Genomic DNA, 18,596 nt, shown 5'->3' on the forward strand with positions numbered 1-18,596 from the left:
ATTGAATAGGACCTATTTCCCCGCGCACACCGGGTCAAGAGCTTTTGATTGTGGTGTATGATCTGATACAGGAAAGAGTAACTGTAGATAACATCGTCCCTAGTGGTTTGGCTTTGTGCGGCATTAATACAACTCCTGGGAGGTTTCACATTATCTTCTCACTGAAGCGGTTTATCCTGGCCATAATGAATGTATAACAGTTTCACCAGTCAACTTCACGCAACGTTTCCATACATTTGCCACATCTTAATCATAACTGTGTGTGAAGGACATGTGTGGGCAATACAGTGGCCAAGTAATTCAAAACTGTGGTGTGGGGGTGGGGCAGGAATGAATGCGGTACAGAAAGGACACAGTAAGCCTTTCTTTGAGGTTAACATTTTTCTTAAACTTTTATTATGAAATACTTTCATTCAGTTGTAAAGTTTCATATTTAGGCACGTCTTTCTTTTGATCTCGAATACTTACCATATATATCGAGATAACATTAATGAAAGCTACGTGGCCAGCAGAATCACAAGCTACGATCAAACATCACCCCCTCCAAAGGAGAAGAGAAGGTCACCAGCGGAGCTACGTCTGAAATCAGAGAAGGGGGGACCCGCGGTTCCAGAGGAAAAGCGAAACACGTGTCCAGCGTTCAACCAAAGCAGAGCGCGGGAGGGAGACGCACGACTGCCAACACCCCTCTCTGGCGCTCTTATTGTAAGCAGGAGATGCTCCCCTAGGGCCCGGCTTCAAAGCAGTTGACGGCAGAGAATGCAGGTGTGAATCATTAAAGGTTTGTTGTTTATTTGTAACAATTGTCCCTTCAGTCCAAAAGGCCTCTGAATTGTAGCCAGCCTTGGCCAACCATCTTTTAATGTTGATGGCTGAGCAGGATCAAAAAATACTCTTGCGTTTCTTGAGTAACATCTGTTGATTGTTATAAACGCCTTTCTGGTTTTCTGGAGCACGGGTCTGGGTCTCCTCAATGTTGTTGAACCAACCACTGCAAACCTTTAGAACAGCAGGCGCCCTGCGGGGTGATTCACTAGACTGGAAACCACCTCGGCTGCTGTAGATTCCATTCTCAGCAGTCTTGGATGGGCTTGTTCCGAGGGAGCAGAACTCGCTTCTTGTATTTTATTGAGAAGAGACCCTGCTAGGGGTAACTCTTGAAACAGCATCTGGAGTAGGGCCCCCCAGAACAGCTGCATTCTGTTTCTTTTACCGAAAGAAACAGTAGGTAAACAATTTTGAGGAGGATCTTTTACCTTCAATTTACAAAAGATCAGACTTGCACTCAGGAGATTTGTCTTTTTATCCAATTTCAGATTTGTTTCAGTTTTAGTGTGCTAGTCACTCCCCTGATCACACTACTCATGCGCATGTTTTAAGTAGGCTTTTATGGTAGTATGGCTTTTTTTTTCGAAAAGTGTGTTTTTTGAAAGTTTGTTAACAGTATAACATGCCTTAATTGCTCACAAAGTGCTCTTGAACTTACAGTACTGCAAAAACCTGGAGCATCAGCACTGAAACGCTAGTTTTGTTGCGTCAGCCCTGCCCCACCTAATGACACCACGTGTGCACCGTATTTAAAATACAGAATATTTGACGCTATTGGGGCGCTTTGCTGCACTATCGTTGACATTTTTTTTAATGCTAGTGCAGCAAAAGTGCAAGGAGGCCCATAGGTTACTATGAGTGCGTCATTTTAACGCCTACTTCGAGCAAGTGTTAAAAATGACGCCAAAAATGGAGCAGGTAAATGTTGTAAATTTCACTGAGACACTTTTGCAGGCCTCCTAGCGCTGGAACTCCCCCTTGCATACATTATGCCTGATGCAGGCATAAAGTGGCGCAAGGGGGTGCAAAGTGGCGCAAGGAATGCATTGCTCTTCTTTGTAAATGCGGAGCTGCGAAAATGCCTCCTTAATGCCGCATTTAGCGTAAAAAGAAATGATGCTAATGCGGCGTGAGGAGGTGCTAAGGGCTTGTAAATATGCCCCCTAGTACACAAAACGCTGTCAAAATCGATATAATGTGAGGCACCAATCAACTAATTGACATGTATGCATTCACATAATGATCTGGGGTTGGAGGAACACAAGTTCCTGCATCCCTTGAAACTTTTGTTAACTGAATCACACTTGTGCTAAGATTAGTGGCTTACTAGTTGAAGTGTCTGTTCAGGATGCCAGGAGGCACCACCCACTGCCTCACTTATACATACACTGTCTCAGTCATGCTCACACACTTTCTCACACATCACACCCATATACTCACTGTCTCATTGACATGCCCACACACTCACATCTGAGACATTTCAAGGCAAGGCCAAAGTGGGTTCTGGCCCAGGTCCCTAGCTTTTCAGGGCCCCCCCTGATAGACCAAGATCTGTTCCACAGAGTCTCGTCCTGATCACATTGAATAGCTTTTAAACAGATTACTTTAGATATTGTTTCCCTTAATTTATTTAGTGTGAGAAATGTGTGAGTCTATTGCAGACATGTTGTCAATGTTTCATGCAACATTCCTGAAAAATGTTTCTCTTAGTTTAAAACAGGACCCCAGGTATGAGAAATAGGAGGGTCTCACAGAGATTATTTGCAGTACTATTAGTGAGCTGCTGCTATATTACATTATTGATAACACTCATCATTATCCATGAGTATTAGTTGTAAACATATTAAAAATGTGGACAAGTGTGGCAGTACTCTATAAGTATCCTGGCCAAAGTGGGCCTGAAAGAGCTGAAATTGGATCATAAATTCAAAGCTGTTCTGAACATGGGTCCCCAAAAAAAGGTTTGGCCAAGAGCCCCCAAAATACTTAAGATGTCCCTGACTCACATGTTCACATTCTGTAACACTCAGTCTCGCTCTCATGCTAACTCACTGTCTCACTCACATGCTCACTCACTGTCTATCTCCGTGCTCAGTCACTCTCACACTCACTCTTGCACCTACTTGCACGCACATTCTCTTTAACTCTCACTGTCACTCTTACTAGTCACTCACTCTCATTCTCTCACACAAATGAACACTCACATATTCCCTCTCACAAACACACAAACTGTCTTGCACATACACTGTTACACATGCAAACATAATGGGCCTGATTCTCAAAGGTAAACTTAGACCTTAGAATAGATTTACTACATTTTGGAGGCTTCCACACTCAAAAAGGAACACTCCGTACAGAAATACTAGGACAGCAAACATGCAAGACTGCATGTAGGCCCTGAATCAGGCACCACATCTTATGTTAGATTGTGTAGTACTACACATAGTAGTACAAAACTCCCACAACAAAACATTCCCAGTCTCAAGCCTCAGCCTCTCCCATATATCTATGCTTATAGTTCATGTAGGAAACAGAAGACTGTGGCAACCTGTAACGAAAGATTAGAGTACACAATGAGTGAGGGACACACATGACTTGGGGGAAAAAAGCCAACAACTTTGGAATAAATGTGAGAGGAATAGGAAGGAGGAATGAACTATATTGGGAGTGTCTATGATGGTTGTTTTAAGATGACCACCACCCACCCTTCAAAACAGTGTAGGAATATTTAGCAGAATACATTTTCAGTAATATAATAATGTTATTCTACATGTGGTAAAACTAAAATAAATGCTATTTTGTGACAACATTTCAATTTTCAGTGCAAACATAATAATGTCCTGTTTTTTCTGTCACAATCTGATCGACTATGAGTGTTAATCATAAAACCACATTTTAAAACTCACATATCCAACAGTGTTTCTAACACTTCCCATATACCTGTGAATGTATTTACCATCTATACTTTTATAACTTTTATTTTCACGAAACTGCTCGGTTATTATTCTGCATGATGTTTGATGCATTCAATGTGATTGTGTGTACATGTGTTCATATGCAGCATATGCTTTCAATATGATAGCTTGTAACACAGATGGTCTTATCGGTCTACATGTAGTATTCACAAACAGTTATATTGACATAGATGTCCTACAACCAGACAAATCATTCAAAAAAACATCCAAGCCAACTCAGGGTAGAGCTTGTGATTAGTGAACATGAGTTTATTTCTATGTATATGTGAGGATAAAAGTATATTTATAATAATTAAGAGTGAATATTTCACAAAATTGTTGATATCAGAGTAAGTGAACTCATTGTTATAAAGTGTATTAAGAAAGAATGTTAACTCTTTACAATGCTTGGCACCCTTTATTATTGACATTAACACTGGTGATATTCATATTGAGGGCACATTTGAACCATACTATGAGACCCTCCTTCGCTCTGTCTGAATTCAATATAACCAGTTGTGAGAAAGTAGCCTCTTCCTAGCAAGGTTACACCACTTTTGGCCTGTTTGTGAGTGTGTGTCAGTGTGTTTTAACTGTGTCACTAGGATCCTGCTAGCCAAGACCCCAGAGCTCATACTGAGAACCCTGTATGTCAGTGTGTTTTGCCTGTCTCACTGGGATCCTGCTAGCCAGGACCCAAATGCTCATAGTTTGTGGCCTAATGTGTATGTTGTCAGTAGTGCTTAACTTTGTCACTGATGCTCTACTAATCAGAACCTCAGAGTTTATGCTCTCTCTGCTTTTAAATTTGTCACTATAGGCTAGTGACTTCATTTACCAATTCCATTTGGCACACTGGACCCCCCCTTATAAGTCCCTAGTATATGGTACCTATGTACCCAGGTGTAAAGAAATGGCTCCCTGTTGCAGTTACCCCCCACTTTTTGCCTGATACTGATGCTGACTTGACTGAGAAGTGTGCTGGGACCCTGCTAACCAGGCCCCAGCACCAGTGTTCCTTCACCTAAAATGTACCATTGTATCCACAATTGGCACACCCTGGCATTCAGATAAGTCCCTTGTAACTGGTACTTCTAGTACCAAGGGCCCTGATGCCAAGGAAGGTCTCTAAGGGCTGCAGCATGTCTTATGCCACCCTAGAGACCCCTCACTCAGCACAGACACACTGCTTACAAGCCTGTGTGTGCTAGTGAGAACAAAATGAGTAAGTCGACATGGCACTCCCCTCAGGGTGCCATGCCAGCCTCTCACTGCCTATGCAGTATAGGTAAGACACCCCTCTAGCAGGCCTTACAGCCCTAAGGCAGGGTGCACTATACCATAGGTGAGGGTACCAGTGCATGAGCACTGTGCCCCTACAGTGTCTAAACAAAACCTTAGACATTGTAAGTGCAGGGTAGCAATAAGAGTATATGGTCTGGGAGTCTGTTTTACACGAACTCCACAGCACCATAATGGCTACACTGAAAACTGGGAAGTTTGGTATCAAACTTCTCAGCACAATAAATGCACACTGATGCCAGTGTACATTTTAGTGTAAAATACACCACAGAGGGCACCTTAGAGGTGCCCCCTGAAACTTAACCAACTAGCTGTGTAGGCTGACTGGTTCCAGCAGCCTGCCACACTAGAGACATGTTGCTGGCCCCATGGGGAGAGTGCCTTTGTCACTCTGAGGCCAGTAACAAAGCCTGCACTGGGTGGAGATGCTAACACCTCCCCCAGGCAGGAGCTGTGACACCTGGCGGTGAGCCTCAAAGGCTCACCCCTTTGTCACAGCCCAGCAGGGCACTCCAGCTTAGTGGAGTTGCCCGCCCCCTCCGGCCACGGCCCCCACTTTTGGCGGCAAGGCTGGAGGGAACAAAGAAAGAAACAAGGAGGAGTCACTGGCCAGTCAGGACAGCCCCTAAGGTGTCCTGAGCTGAAGTGACTCTAACTTTTAGAAATCCTCCATCTTGCAGATGGAGGATTCCCCCAATAGGGTTAGGATTGTGACCCCCTCCCCTTGGGAGGAGGCACAAAGAGGGTGTACCCACCCTCAGGGCTAGTAGCCATTGGCTACTAACCCCCCAGACCTAAACACGCCCTTAAATTTAGTATTTAAGGGCTACCCTGAACCCTAGAAAATTAGATTCCTGCAACAAGAAGAAGGACTGCCCAGCTGAAAACCCCTGCAGCGGAAGACCAGAAGACGACAACTGCCTTGGCTCCAGAAACTCACCGGCCTGTCTCCTGCAAGCCAAGGAGATTCTGCTCCAGTAGGGGAGAACTCCAAAAATGGCCCTGATAAAGTCCAACCTGACCCACAAGAAGTCCTGGCTAGTCAGGCAACTGTTAAACCTGAGTGGGTGGCTCCTCAGCTAACAGAAGAAAGAGTGGAAGAAGGGTGTTTACTACAAGATGTGGTAACCCCCCACTCCAATACAGCAGACAGGCAACCTGAACCCAAAGAAGCCTGTAACTTAGCCCCTTCCCTTTTAGGTGAAGAGCTAAAGGTGTGGTTCTGGGCACTGACAGCTGTCAGTGGCCTCTGCTGGGTGTTAGCCTTTGTGGCTGCACTATCCTTGGCATGGTGGTCAGACCCCATGCCAAATAGCAAGTTAGGCCCCCTGACCCTGTTGGTCATGGTGGGGTTACTCCAGCTCTGGGTAACCTCTTTGGGTAAGCTAGGGATGACCCTGGCTAAGATAAGAGTAGCAGAGGTGGATACCTCTAAACCCAAAATAAAAAGAATGGGTGGAGACATTGAAGAAGCAGACAAGAGGCAATTCAGACTAGGTCCTATCACTGTGGAAGTGGGTCAGTTCCCCAAAGGGAATGACCTGAACAGAAGGATGTAAGGCAGAGTAGGCCCTGCAACTAACCAGCCTATTTCTCCTACTCTTCCTCGCCTGACAGACTAGGAAGACTCTCCCAGCTTGGGCTGAGTCTCCTGGCCTGTGGGCTGGGGGGGGCTTGTGTAAAGAAATGGCTCCCTGTTGCAGTTACCCCCCACTTTTTGCCTGATACTGATGCTGACTTGACTGAGAAGTGTGCTGGGACCCTGCTAACCAGGCCCCAGCACCAGTGTTCCTTCACCTAAAATGTACCATTGTATCCACAATTGGCACACCCTGGCATTCAGATAAGTCCCTTGTAACTGGTACTTCTAGTACCAAGGGCCCTGATGCCAAGGAAGGTCTCTAAGGGCTGCAGCATGTCTTATGCCACCCTAGAGACCCCTCACTCAGCACAGACACACTGCTTACAAGCCTGTGTGTGCTAGTGAGAACAAAATGAGTAAGTCGACATGGCACTCCCCTCAGGGTGCCATGCCAGCCTCTCACTGCCTATGCAGTATAGGTAAGACACCCCTCTAGCAGGCCTTACAGCCCTAAGGCAGGGTGCACTATACCATAGGTGAGGGTACCAGTGCATGAGCACTGTGCCCCTACAGTGTCTAAACAAAACCTTAGACATTGTAAGTGCAGGGTAGCCATAAGAGTATATGGTCTGGGAGTCTGTTTTACACGAACTCCACAGCACCATAATGGCTACACTGAAAACTGGGAAGTTTGGTATCAAACTTCTCAGCACAATAAATGCACACTGATGCCAGTGTACATTTTAGTGTAAAATACACCACAGAGGGCACCTTAGAGGTGCCCCCTGAAACTTAACCAACTAGCTGTGTAGGCTGACTGGTTCCAGCAGCCTGCCACACTAGAGACATGTTGCTGGCCCCATGGGGAGAGTGCCTTTGTCACTCTGAGGCCAGTAACAAAGCCTGCACTGGGTGGAGATGCTAACACCTCCCCCAGGCAGGAGCTGTGACACCTGGCGGTGAGCCTCAAAGGCTCACCCCTTTGTCACAGCCCAGCAGGGCACTCCAGCTTAGTGGAGTTGCCCGCCCCCTCCGGCCACGGCCCCCACTTTTGGCGGCAAGGCTGGAGGGAACAAAGAAAGAAACAAGGAGGAGTCACTGGCCAGTCAGGACAGCCCCTAAGGTGTCCTGAGCTGAAGTGACTCTAACTTTTAGAAATCCTCCATCTTGCAGATGGAGGATTCCCCCAATAGGGTTAGGATTGTGACCCCCTCCCCTTGGGAGGAGGCACAAAGAGGGTGTACCCACCCTCAGGGCTAGTAGCCATTGGCTACTAACCCCCCAGACCTAAACACGCCCTTAAATTTAGTATTTAAGGGCTACCCTGAACCCTAGAAAATTAGATTCCTGCAACAAGAAGAAGGACTGCCCAGCTGAAAACCCCTGCAGCGGAAGACCAGAAGACGACAACTGCCTTGGCTCCAGAAACTCACCGGCCTGTCTCCTGCCTTCCAAAGATCCTGCTCCAGCGACGCCTTCCGAAGGGACCAGCGACCTCGACATCCTCTGAGGACTGCCCCTGCTTCGAAAAGACAAGAAACTCCCGAGGACAGCGGACCTGCTCCAAGAAAAGCTGCAACTTTGTTTCCAGCAGCTTCAAAGAACCCTGCAAGCTCCCCGCAAGAAGCGTGAGACTTGCAACACTGCACCCGGCGACCCCGACTCGGCTGGTGGAGATCCGACACCTCAGGAGGGACCCCAGGACTACTCTGATACTGTGAGTACCAAAACCTGTCCCCCCTGAGCCCCCACAGCGCCGCCTGCAGAGGGAATCCCGAGGCTTCCCCTGACCGCGACTCTTTGAACCTAAAGTCCCGACGCCTGGGAGAGACCCTGCACCCGCAGCCCCCAGGACCTGAAGGACCGGACTTTCACTGGAGAAGTGACCCCCAGGAGTCCCTCTCCCTTGCCCAAGTGGAGGTTTCCCCGAGGAATCCCCCCCTTGCCTGCCTGCAGCGCTGAAGAGATCCCGAGATCTCTCATAGACTAACATTGCGAACCCGACGCTTGTTTCTACACTGCACCCGGCCGCCCCCGCGCCGCTGAGGGTGAAATTTCTGTGTGGACTTGTGTCCCCCCCGGTGCCCTACAAAACCCCCCTGGTCTGCCCTCCGAAGACGCGGGTACTTACCTGCCAGCAGACCGGAACCGGGGCACCCCCTTCTATCCATTCTAGCCTATGCGTTTTGGGCACCACTTTGAACTCTGCACCTGACCGGCCCTGAGCTGCTGGTGTGGTGACTTTGGGGTTGCTCTGAACCCCCAACGGTGGGCTACCTTGGACCAAGAACTAAGCCCTGTAAGTGTCTTACTTACCTGGTTAACCTAACAAATACTTACCTCCCCTAGGAACTGTGAAAATTGCACTAAGTGTCCACTTTTAAAACAGCTATTTGTCAATAACTTGAAAAGTATACATGCAATTTTTATGATTTGAAGTTCCTAAAGTACTTACCTGCAATACCTTTCGAAGGAGCTATTACATGTAGAATTTGAACCTGTGGTTCTTAAAATAAACTAAGAAAAGATATTTTTCTATATAAAAACCTATTGGCTGGATTTGTCTCTGAGTGTGTGTACCTCATTTATTGTCTATGTGTATGTACAACAAATGCTTAACACTACTCCTTGGATAAGCCTACTGCTCGACCACACTACCACAAAATAGAGCATTAGTATTATCTATTTTTACCACTATTTTACCTCTAAGGGGAACCCTTGGACTCTGTGCAGGCTATTCCTTACTTTGAAATAGCACATACAGAGCCCAAGGGTTCATGGGGTTACAAGAGATCCTTATGGGCTGCAGCATTTCTTTTGCCACCCATAAGGAGCTCAGACAAACCCTTTCACAGGACTGCCACTGCAGCCTGCATGAAATAGTGCACACACTATTTCACAGCCATTTTCACTGCACTTAAGTAACTTAAAAGTCACCTATATGCCTAACCTTCATTTACTGAAGGCTAGATGCAAAGTTACTAAGTGTGGGGGCACCCTAGCACTAGCAAAGGTGCCCCCACACAGACCAGGGCCAATTCCCCAGAATTGTGAGTGCAGGGACGCCATTACACACATGCACTATATAGGTCAATACCTATATGTAGCTTCACAATGGTAACTCCGAATATGGCCATGTAAGGTGTCTGAGATCATGGAATTGTCCTCCCATTCCAAATCTGGTATTGGGGAGCCAAATTAATGCATCCTGGGAGCTCCACCATGGATCCCCAGTGCTGCCAAATCAGCTCTCTGAGGCTTGCACTGTAGCTACAGCTTCTGCCACCTCACAGACAGGGTTCTGCCTTCCAGGGGTCTGAGAAGCTCAGTCCCAGGAAGGCAGAACAAAGCATTTCATTTGGGAGCACCCTCTCCCTTTGGAAATAGGTGTTACAGGCTGGGAAGGGGTAGCCTCCCCCAGCCTGTGGAAATGCTTTGAAGGGAACAGATGGTGCCCTCCTTACATAAGCCAGTCTACACCAGTTCAGGGACCCTCAGTCCCTGCTCTGGCGCGAAACTGGACAAAGAAAAGGGTAGTGACCACTCCCCTGTCCATCACCACCCCAGGGGTGGTGCCCAGAGCTCCTCCAGTGTGTCCCAGACTTCAGCCATCTTGTTTTCCAAGTTGTGGGGACACTCTGGAGGCCTCTGAGTGGCCAGTTCCAGCAGGTGATGTTAGAGACCGCTCCTGATAGGTCCATACCTGATAAGGTAAGCAATCCCCCTCTCAGGGCTATTTAGGGTCTCTCCTGTGGGTTTCTCTTCAGATTCTACTTGCAAGTCTCCAGCAGGAGTCCTCTGCAACTACTACTTCATCCCTGACCTCAGATCGACCACAGACTACTCCAGGAACCACTGTAACAGCAACAAAATATCCAGAAGGGCTACTTTTCCTCTGCAACTTCAGCTCCAGCCAGCAACTACAACAGTTTCCACAATGTGCACGCTTTGGGGACTCCCTGTCTTCACCCTGCACCAGAAGGACGGAAGAAATCTTCATTGGAGTGACGGAGTCACTTACCTGCTCTTGCAGGCATCTTCTAAGTCGATGACAGGTTCTCTTGGAGTCCTTTCCTTGGATCACAGGTGGTGGACCCCTTTGACACAGACTGTCCTAAGGTCCTGCTGTGCAAAATTTGGAGGAGGTAAGAGCTTGCCTTCCCCGTTAGCGACAGTACCCATGTGCACCGCATCATCTTCACCTCCTGGGGCCTCCATGCACTATATGCAAGAATCCTTTATGCACAGCCTGGCCCAGATCCCCGACACTCCATCCTGCGATGTTCAACTCGCTGAGTTGACCTTCGGCGGCGTGGGACCATCTTTTGTAGTGCTGCACCAACTGCAATTTGCACCTTCTTTGTCCCCATGTCCTGGGACCTCCGTGTGTGCTGCCTGGTCATCTGTGGGTTCCCTCCAGTGTTGGGACCCCCCTCTGCCTCCTCAGTCTGAGTTGAGGCCCCCAGGTCCCTCCTGGGTCCAGGCAGTGCCACTTTGATGCAAAATGAAACTTTGCTTGAACCTAGGTTTGTGGGACGAATCCAGTGCCGAAACCCACCTACATTCAACATTTCTTCGCGAGACATCCATTGCATCACGCAGGAACCTGCAGCCATCTTACTTTGGTGCATTTTTGCAGTCTTCGTCCAAACGGGGACTCTTCTCTTGCACCCTCTTCTAGGTTGGCTGGGGCGCCTGTCCTTCCTAGAACTGCTTTCGACTTCTGGTCTTGGTCTACTCTCTTTGCAGGTCTTCAGGTCCAGGAATCCACCATTTTTTGTTTGCAGTCTTGCTTGGTTCTTGTAATAACTCTAATCACGACTTGTAGTGTGTCCTAAGGAAACTTGCAGTACTTTACTCCTATATTCCTGGGCTCTGGGGTATTTTACTCACCTTTGTGGTTTTCTTACTCTCCCAGCGATTCTCTACACACTACACTTGTCTAGGGGGCAATTCATGGTTTTCATTCCACTTTCTTAGTATAAAGTTTGTGTTGCCCCTAGACCTATTTTCTTCCATTGCATTCTATAGCATTTCCTATTGCTTGCACTATCCTATGTCTAATTGCTTACCTTATTTTGGTGTCTAGTGTATATACAAAAGTTAATTGATGTCAGTCAGAACAAACATTGAGAAAATTGACTTCAGAGTGAGGTGCAGCAGGGGAATGATTCTTATTGCCAGAGCTCTGCAATTAAGAGAACCTATTATGAAGTAACAAAGGGTTACTTCTCACAGTTGGACGTTCACAAGAAGCAGGGTGGGTATATAGCATTAGGCACATCACCAAACATGAATGTATTTTCTTTTTTAATGCACTAGTTTTGAAAATGTCCCCAAAATCCAACTTTGCTTGTCTTTTCAAGACTTCAGTTTCCACTATATTCGGGTCTTCTTGAAATTCACCCAGTTGTAAACCTTCAAATGTATTCCTAGGATTTTCTCCACCATAATGTACTATATGATCCATCTTCAGTGAAAAAGTGAAGTACACTATATATTTTGAAACAAATTTTCCACTACTGACCGTCATCACCAATCACTGAAAATGGTCCTACGATAACTATTTGTTAGAGTGAAATGATATACCCTTGAGCACCAATTAGGTTTTTATAATGGATTCGCAAACTTCAAGTAGAGTCAACAGGTGGTACACTGCATCAAGGGCTGAACTTACATCTTATGCATGCAAACATCAAAAGTGTGGGGCATACAAATGCTTTCCTTAAAGTTGTTCTATAGAAAATAGAAAATGTTTAGTTTCAAACTAGTACACACATGTTTTCCTTTAGAATAAGTGTGAATTTGTTTTATGAAACACACAAATATAGAGAAGTCCTGCCTTCTCAAATACAAAAACACATGGCCTCCGTCTAAAGTAAAATTTGGAACTTACTTAATGTGCATTTGCCAACATAGATTAAAATGACCTTGGGTTAAAAAGTGAAAGTCCCTTCAAATGCTTATAACAAGACCCCGCATTTCATTAAAAAAAACAGTAAATATTGCAGCAATTGGTAGATAATGCTGCCTGTCTAAAGGAGTCTGTGACTTTAAGAAAAATATGTCCATGGTCAGATGCACACAATAAACCTGTAAATCCTACCGATGAGCACATGCAGTGTTTGCATAGGACAGTGAACTCTTCAAAAAGCTTAAAAAATATAACTTTAATTGAGTAAGAAGATAAATGTCTTTCAGCTTGTAAAGTAATACATTTGCAAACGTTTCATGCCAGTTTTATCACAACATCATTCTTATTTGTGAATAAGTCTGCAACTTCATCTCAACATAAGAGTGGCTTACTAAGTTAAAGAACAACAGCAGCCCCTGTCAGAGGAGTCTGATACTCCTAATCAACAATCAGATGTAGAGGAGAAAATGAAATATGTTTGTGGGGAGACTAAAGGATCTGTATCCAAACTTTGTTTAGAATTCATTATTGGGAAATATTCCTCTTGTTCTAGAAAAGATAAGGAATTCAATGTGCAAACATACAAATTGTGCAAACCTATTTGAAGTTGAGGTCAGAATTTAGAACTGAATATCAATCATGAAACACATTGGCAGAGTGTTGCTCAGTCACAAGCATGACAGATGTCTTGTCCGCTTATTACAAAGGCCATAGGATTTCATGCAGTTGTAATGAGGTGGATGAGTTGACCTTCACACTTGTTATGAAGTAACTTGTCCAAAAAACTCTGAACATGACCCTTATGCCAATATTTATACTTTCTTAGCGCTGCATTTGTGTCATTTTTTGATGCAAAAGCGCAGCAAACGTACAAAATACAATTATATTTTGTAAGTTTGCGGCGCTTTTGCATCAAAAAATGACACAAATGCGGCGCTAAAAAAGTATAAATATGGGCCTTAGTTTCAAACATTAAAAAGTGATAAAAAGACAAATAAAAGATCAGTAGATCAGTGTAGACAATTACCATATTTTCACTTGATCTTGCCCAATTTTTGCTCTAACTGTTTGATGGAATTAGAACTCTGTGCCTGTAAGACCTAGTAAATAGGAGTAAAGGACCTGTTCTCCCCCTTTAAGCATGTTGACTTAAGACTGATTGATACAATTACCTTTCTTAAAAGTGTATTGTATCTGGTGTGGAAATACACACCTGGCATTGAAAGTTAACTGTCATCCACTACAATAGCTGTAAAAACATGGCTTCATGCCTACCCTATGTAGCCTGGCAGCAGGTGCTTGTATCCTGCTGCATATACCTTTCAAAATCTCACTATTTAGAAGTTAGCAAAACCTGATTTTAAATATTAAATGAGTCACCCTTGAGCACACTCTGCTGTCCACAAGTAAGGGGAGATAACATTCAAGAGTAAAACTTGTGTGACATTAGAAAAGGCATAATCCCCGAGTGGCTAGCTCCAAACAACATTAACACTGTCCAGGCTGTAACTTGCATTTAGGAAAAGCCGATAAACCAGACGTTTATGTTTTTTAGAGAGCTTGGAAAGAGCGGTCCCTACCCACCGAAGGAAGGCGGAAGCAAGGATAATACTCTGGATTTTGTCAAATGGCCTCAAAAGTGTTTTACAGGGAAGGACTCCCACCCATTACTGACCATACTAAGGGAGGTTTGGCAAGAAGAAGCCCACAGTGCCATGTGACAAGGGAAACCCTGCATGTCCCAGAAAGTCCCCCATAGGTGAAAAGACCGTTGAAGAGCTCAGGGAGGAAGTTGGCCCAGTGAGGATTAGAGAATGGGCAGAGGTGAACCTAGTGTCCCTGGTTGACAAGGAGAATTAGCCTGCAGTCCACATGCTTCATAATATTAAGAAATACAGGCAGTGGCTTTCATCAATGGGAAGAGGGTGGGGGGGGGGCTATGCCAGACACAGGAGCTAGTATGACTACTTTCAGATGTCAGCTGGAGTCTGCAGTGCAGATCATTTCAAATGTACTCCACCATGCGATGAATGATGAAAATCAGATCAGTTACCATCCTTTGGCGATGGTTACCTTAGAGTGAGTGGGGGGTTCCTCGTCCTATAAAAGTAGCTGTCATTCCACCCTACACCTGTAGACTGATTGGGAACGACTTGGAGCATACCATCGAGAAATAGATAAAGCCCATGTAGAGATGTTGGGATTGCCAGAATGGGTGCTGTTAACCACCTACTCTATGGCACACCATCAGGGAGTCAAGAGGACCTGGAGTCTGAACAGTGGCCAAGGTTCCAGAAAAAAAGAGAGAGGGCTAAGGGTGTGGGAATCAGCCTCTAAAACCCCCAAGGTCCACCAGGTCCAGGAGGTGTCCACCCATGGGGGGAGGATCTGGTACCTACAGGGAATGAGATATCTGCCTTGGGTCACCTTCTTGAGCTGGTGGGGTGGCAAGCTGCAGGGGGACCATCCAAGGCAGAGCTCTACAAAGTACAGGGGAAGTACCCCCCCTCTCAAGGGTCTTACCTTTGGCACCAGGCTGAGGACCAGAAAAATGTAGAAATCTCTGGTGATCACCACATGTATGAGGAGGATGCCTCCCATAGACTCAGCCTCTGTGCCTCAAAAGCATGATTATGGGCCTCTCTGAGCCCTTAAGACATAAGTGGCTCATCTTACTCCTATACCTACTGTTTGCCTATAGGGACATTCAGCAGAAGGGAGTGGGATCTAGCCCCTTTGAGCTTCTGTTTGGCTAGCCTGTGAAAGGACCTCTCAGTGTTGTGAAAGAAGGGCGGAAGTAAATTACCAGAAAGGCCTCACAGGATGCACCACTGATAAGGCATGGTTGTAAAAAACATACCTTCACAAATTGTTGAAATGATCAGAATGGCATTCACCATTATAGAAAAGCTTATAATCAGTCTGTGACTTGAACCATTTGTAAGTGAGTCACCCATCGATTATGCATTCTTCAACAGCATTTTCATGGAACTTCTGGAAATAAATATCTGTGTCTTATAAATCTCCAGTTTATTTAACACTACATGACAAGTCTTTAATGGAAACATAGGTACAGAAATCCACAGGTGAATACATTATTGTAAACATAAGCTTTAGTTTTTCCCTCATATTTTGGCAACATTCTTTTGATTTAAGCAACAACCTATTTGTAACAAATGTCTAAAACTCACACTGATTGTGCTCAGTTTCTCCCTTGTTTAAATTGAATACTGTTTGCACTTGAAATGTTGCTAGTAGTTAAACTGTGCACCATACACATTTTCCTATACAGAATCAGATATGTGGCCAAGAACAAACTATTTATATTTCATAGGTGCACACATACATATAATCAATGTATGCTGTATGTGTTCATTAGCCATTTATTACTTAATTTGTTTTCTGAAATGCTCAAGCGGTTTATGGAGTAATTAGAGCAGTAGTAGTTCACATAATGTATTGAGTGTTGTTATCAGTGATGTCATCAATGGTGTCATTTGAAATGTCCTGAGTCATTAATATCTGAGGTATTACGTAGAGGTGAGCATAACTCAAGTAATTCAGTGTAGCATAATCACTCAAAATTACATAGGAATTCAGTAAGATTATGCAAAATTACTTGTGAAGAGTACTTCTGTGTTTAGTGCTACTTTTTTAGCCAAAGTGAGCACAGCAATGCATTTTGTGCTAAGAAATATCACTAAATGCGGCAGAGCAAAAAAGCCAGTGCAAGTGCCCGCTAGCTAAATGTGCTCTTGTGATAGGATTTTCCTCCTCTTATTAGTCTTAATTATGCGAGCAGGAGTAATTGTTTTATTATTGGTAATTCTGAAGCAAAGAGTAACGCAGAGATTTCTAAAATTCATTTCAGCATAGTTTTTTTTGCGGTAAGGTACCCCTTCCTGCACAAAAACTATGCTTAATACAATGCAGCCCCATCAGAAGAATGGTGAAAAAGCATGAAAAAGGTGATTTGGAGTTGAGGTGCAGCATACGTGGTCTATGAAGGGACCCAACAGAAAAATACTTCACAGAAGACATCAAATAGCGCAAGGCCCTGAGTTGCAAAGGGATCCCAGCAGAAAGAAGCAGAGTGTTTAGAAGGAGATGGGAGGCAACAGCAGGAACTAGCTGCAGTATTGCTGTGACACAGAAGCAGCAAGCGACAGGCTTGCAACAGCTATCACTGCTGTTCTACTGCTGTTAAGCCGATATCACCCCACACTGATTCAAATCAGAGGACAGTTCGTTATCACAGACTGCTATTAATCACAGCCACCATGGTCATCAGAAGTGGCAGAGGGGCAGATGACACCTCCGGGCAACCCAGAAGAGTACCGAGGAGCACCTAAATGAAAATTCATAAACAGGTCAATTAGACAAAGATCCTGCTTCACAGCCAGCTATAAGGTTTCCCTCATGGTGTTCATCCAAAGGAGGCAAGCAGCAATGGCAAGAGTTAGTACGTGGAAGCACCAACTAAGAAAGAATGGACAGAGCGGTATATCGAAGGCCGTGGAGATCACCTATTCTGTTCAGACCTTTTGGACCAATCAGATGGGGCGAGTCAGCACCCAAGAATGATACCAATCAACCAATAAACACAGAAGAGGGTGTACAGAGTGAATGGTGCAACCCACAGCGTTTAAAAGGCGATTGGCAGAGGGGGTAAGGAGGGTGCAAACTTGAAATGAAAACCACAAACTTGACTATTGAGTATTCATTGAGTATATCCCGAAAATATCAAAGGGAATCTCCTCCATGACCATCAGGGAGGAGGTCACTCCAACCCTGCTCAACACTCTGCAAAAGACAGGATTGGGCATATTTGAGATACTAACTCCCAGTAAGACTCCCCCAAGAAGGGGAAGAAGAAGACCTCTTCAGGCCCTGAAAAAGGGTATGCATCCATTATCATCGAGTTGTTGTCCATCTCAATAGACTGTCTTGGCAGTACAAGCCATCCCAAACATCTCAATGTCAAACACGAGCCAGTAGAAATCACTAACATCACTAGCTCTCCACAGCTAAGGAAGGGAGTGACTATTGTGGAAGTACATGTACATGTTGAGGACAGTGAGGAGGTATTGATGGAAAGCGATCTAGCAAACTTGCTGATTTAGGAGAAAGATGGCTGCAGTAGAAGGCTGCGCATATCATGGGCAGAAGCTCAGTATCATTATCAAGACCAAAGCCCAGCCAGTAAGACATATGCAGTAGACAAGTTCACGATAACATATATGATGGAAATTTTGGAATAAACCATGACTCTACAATGAACCAAGACAAGCTACTTACATCAATAAACTCCTCACTGACGACAGCAATAAAGGCACTCACATGGCAGTCGCATAAGTTAGAGATCCAAATGGACATTATGCATATCATAGATCTTACAATAGCAAATATGCCAAGCAAATTAGATAACATTGATAAAAAAGTTACAACAAATAAATACTACTTTACCTGACGTACTATGAACAGTGATAATGGAATTAAGAAACAGCAAACACAAAGGCACAGGTGTAGAACATACAGGGATAGGAAGAGCCAGCCCATGCTCACAAGAGGAGGATGTTAGAACAAAAACCGCACCTCAGACTTTGGGAGGCTCAGATGACAAAGATCCAGGAAAAAGGAAACCACTACTAAAGAACCTCCAAGACAACCTCATCTATATACAGCCCGCAGCATTGATGACCAACTTGAGACAAGCCAGGAAGACTGGAATCATACCCCCGAAGAACAAAAGGACTGTAAACCCTTAACTTAAACCATTAACAAGGTGGAGAAAAAGGTTAAAGAAAAGGAAGAAGATTTAAAAAAATAAGAAGGAGCTGGGGACCAGCGCTAGGAGCCAGCACGGCACATAGGCAGTCCATCATTAAAGGAGGAAGTCAATGCAAATAGAAAAGTGTACCCAATATTTGTGAAAAAATTAACAAGCAACAAAATGGCCATGGAGACACAGAACCCCAGAAGGTAATTGCATTGAGAGATCTACTGTGCCAGATAA

This window comes from Pleurodeles waltl, chromosome 7 (genome assembly GCF_031143425.1).
Source record: "Pleurodeles waltl isolate 20211129_DDA chromosome 7, aPleWal1.hap1.20221129, whole genome shotgun sequence".
Taxonomy (NCBI): Eukaryota; Metazoa; Chordata; class Amphibia; order Caudata; family Salamandridae; genus Pleurodeles; species Pleurodeles waltl.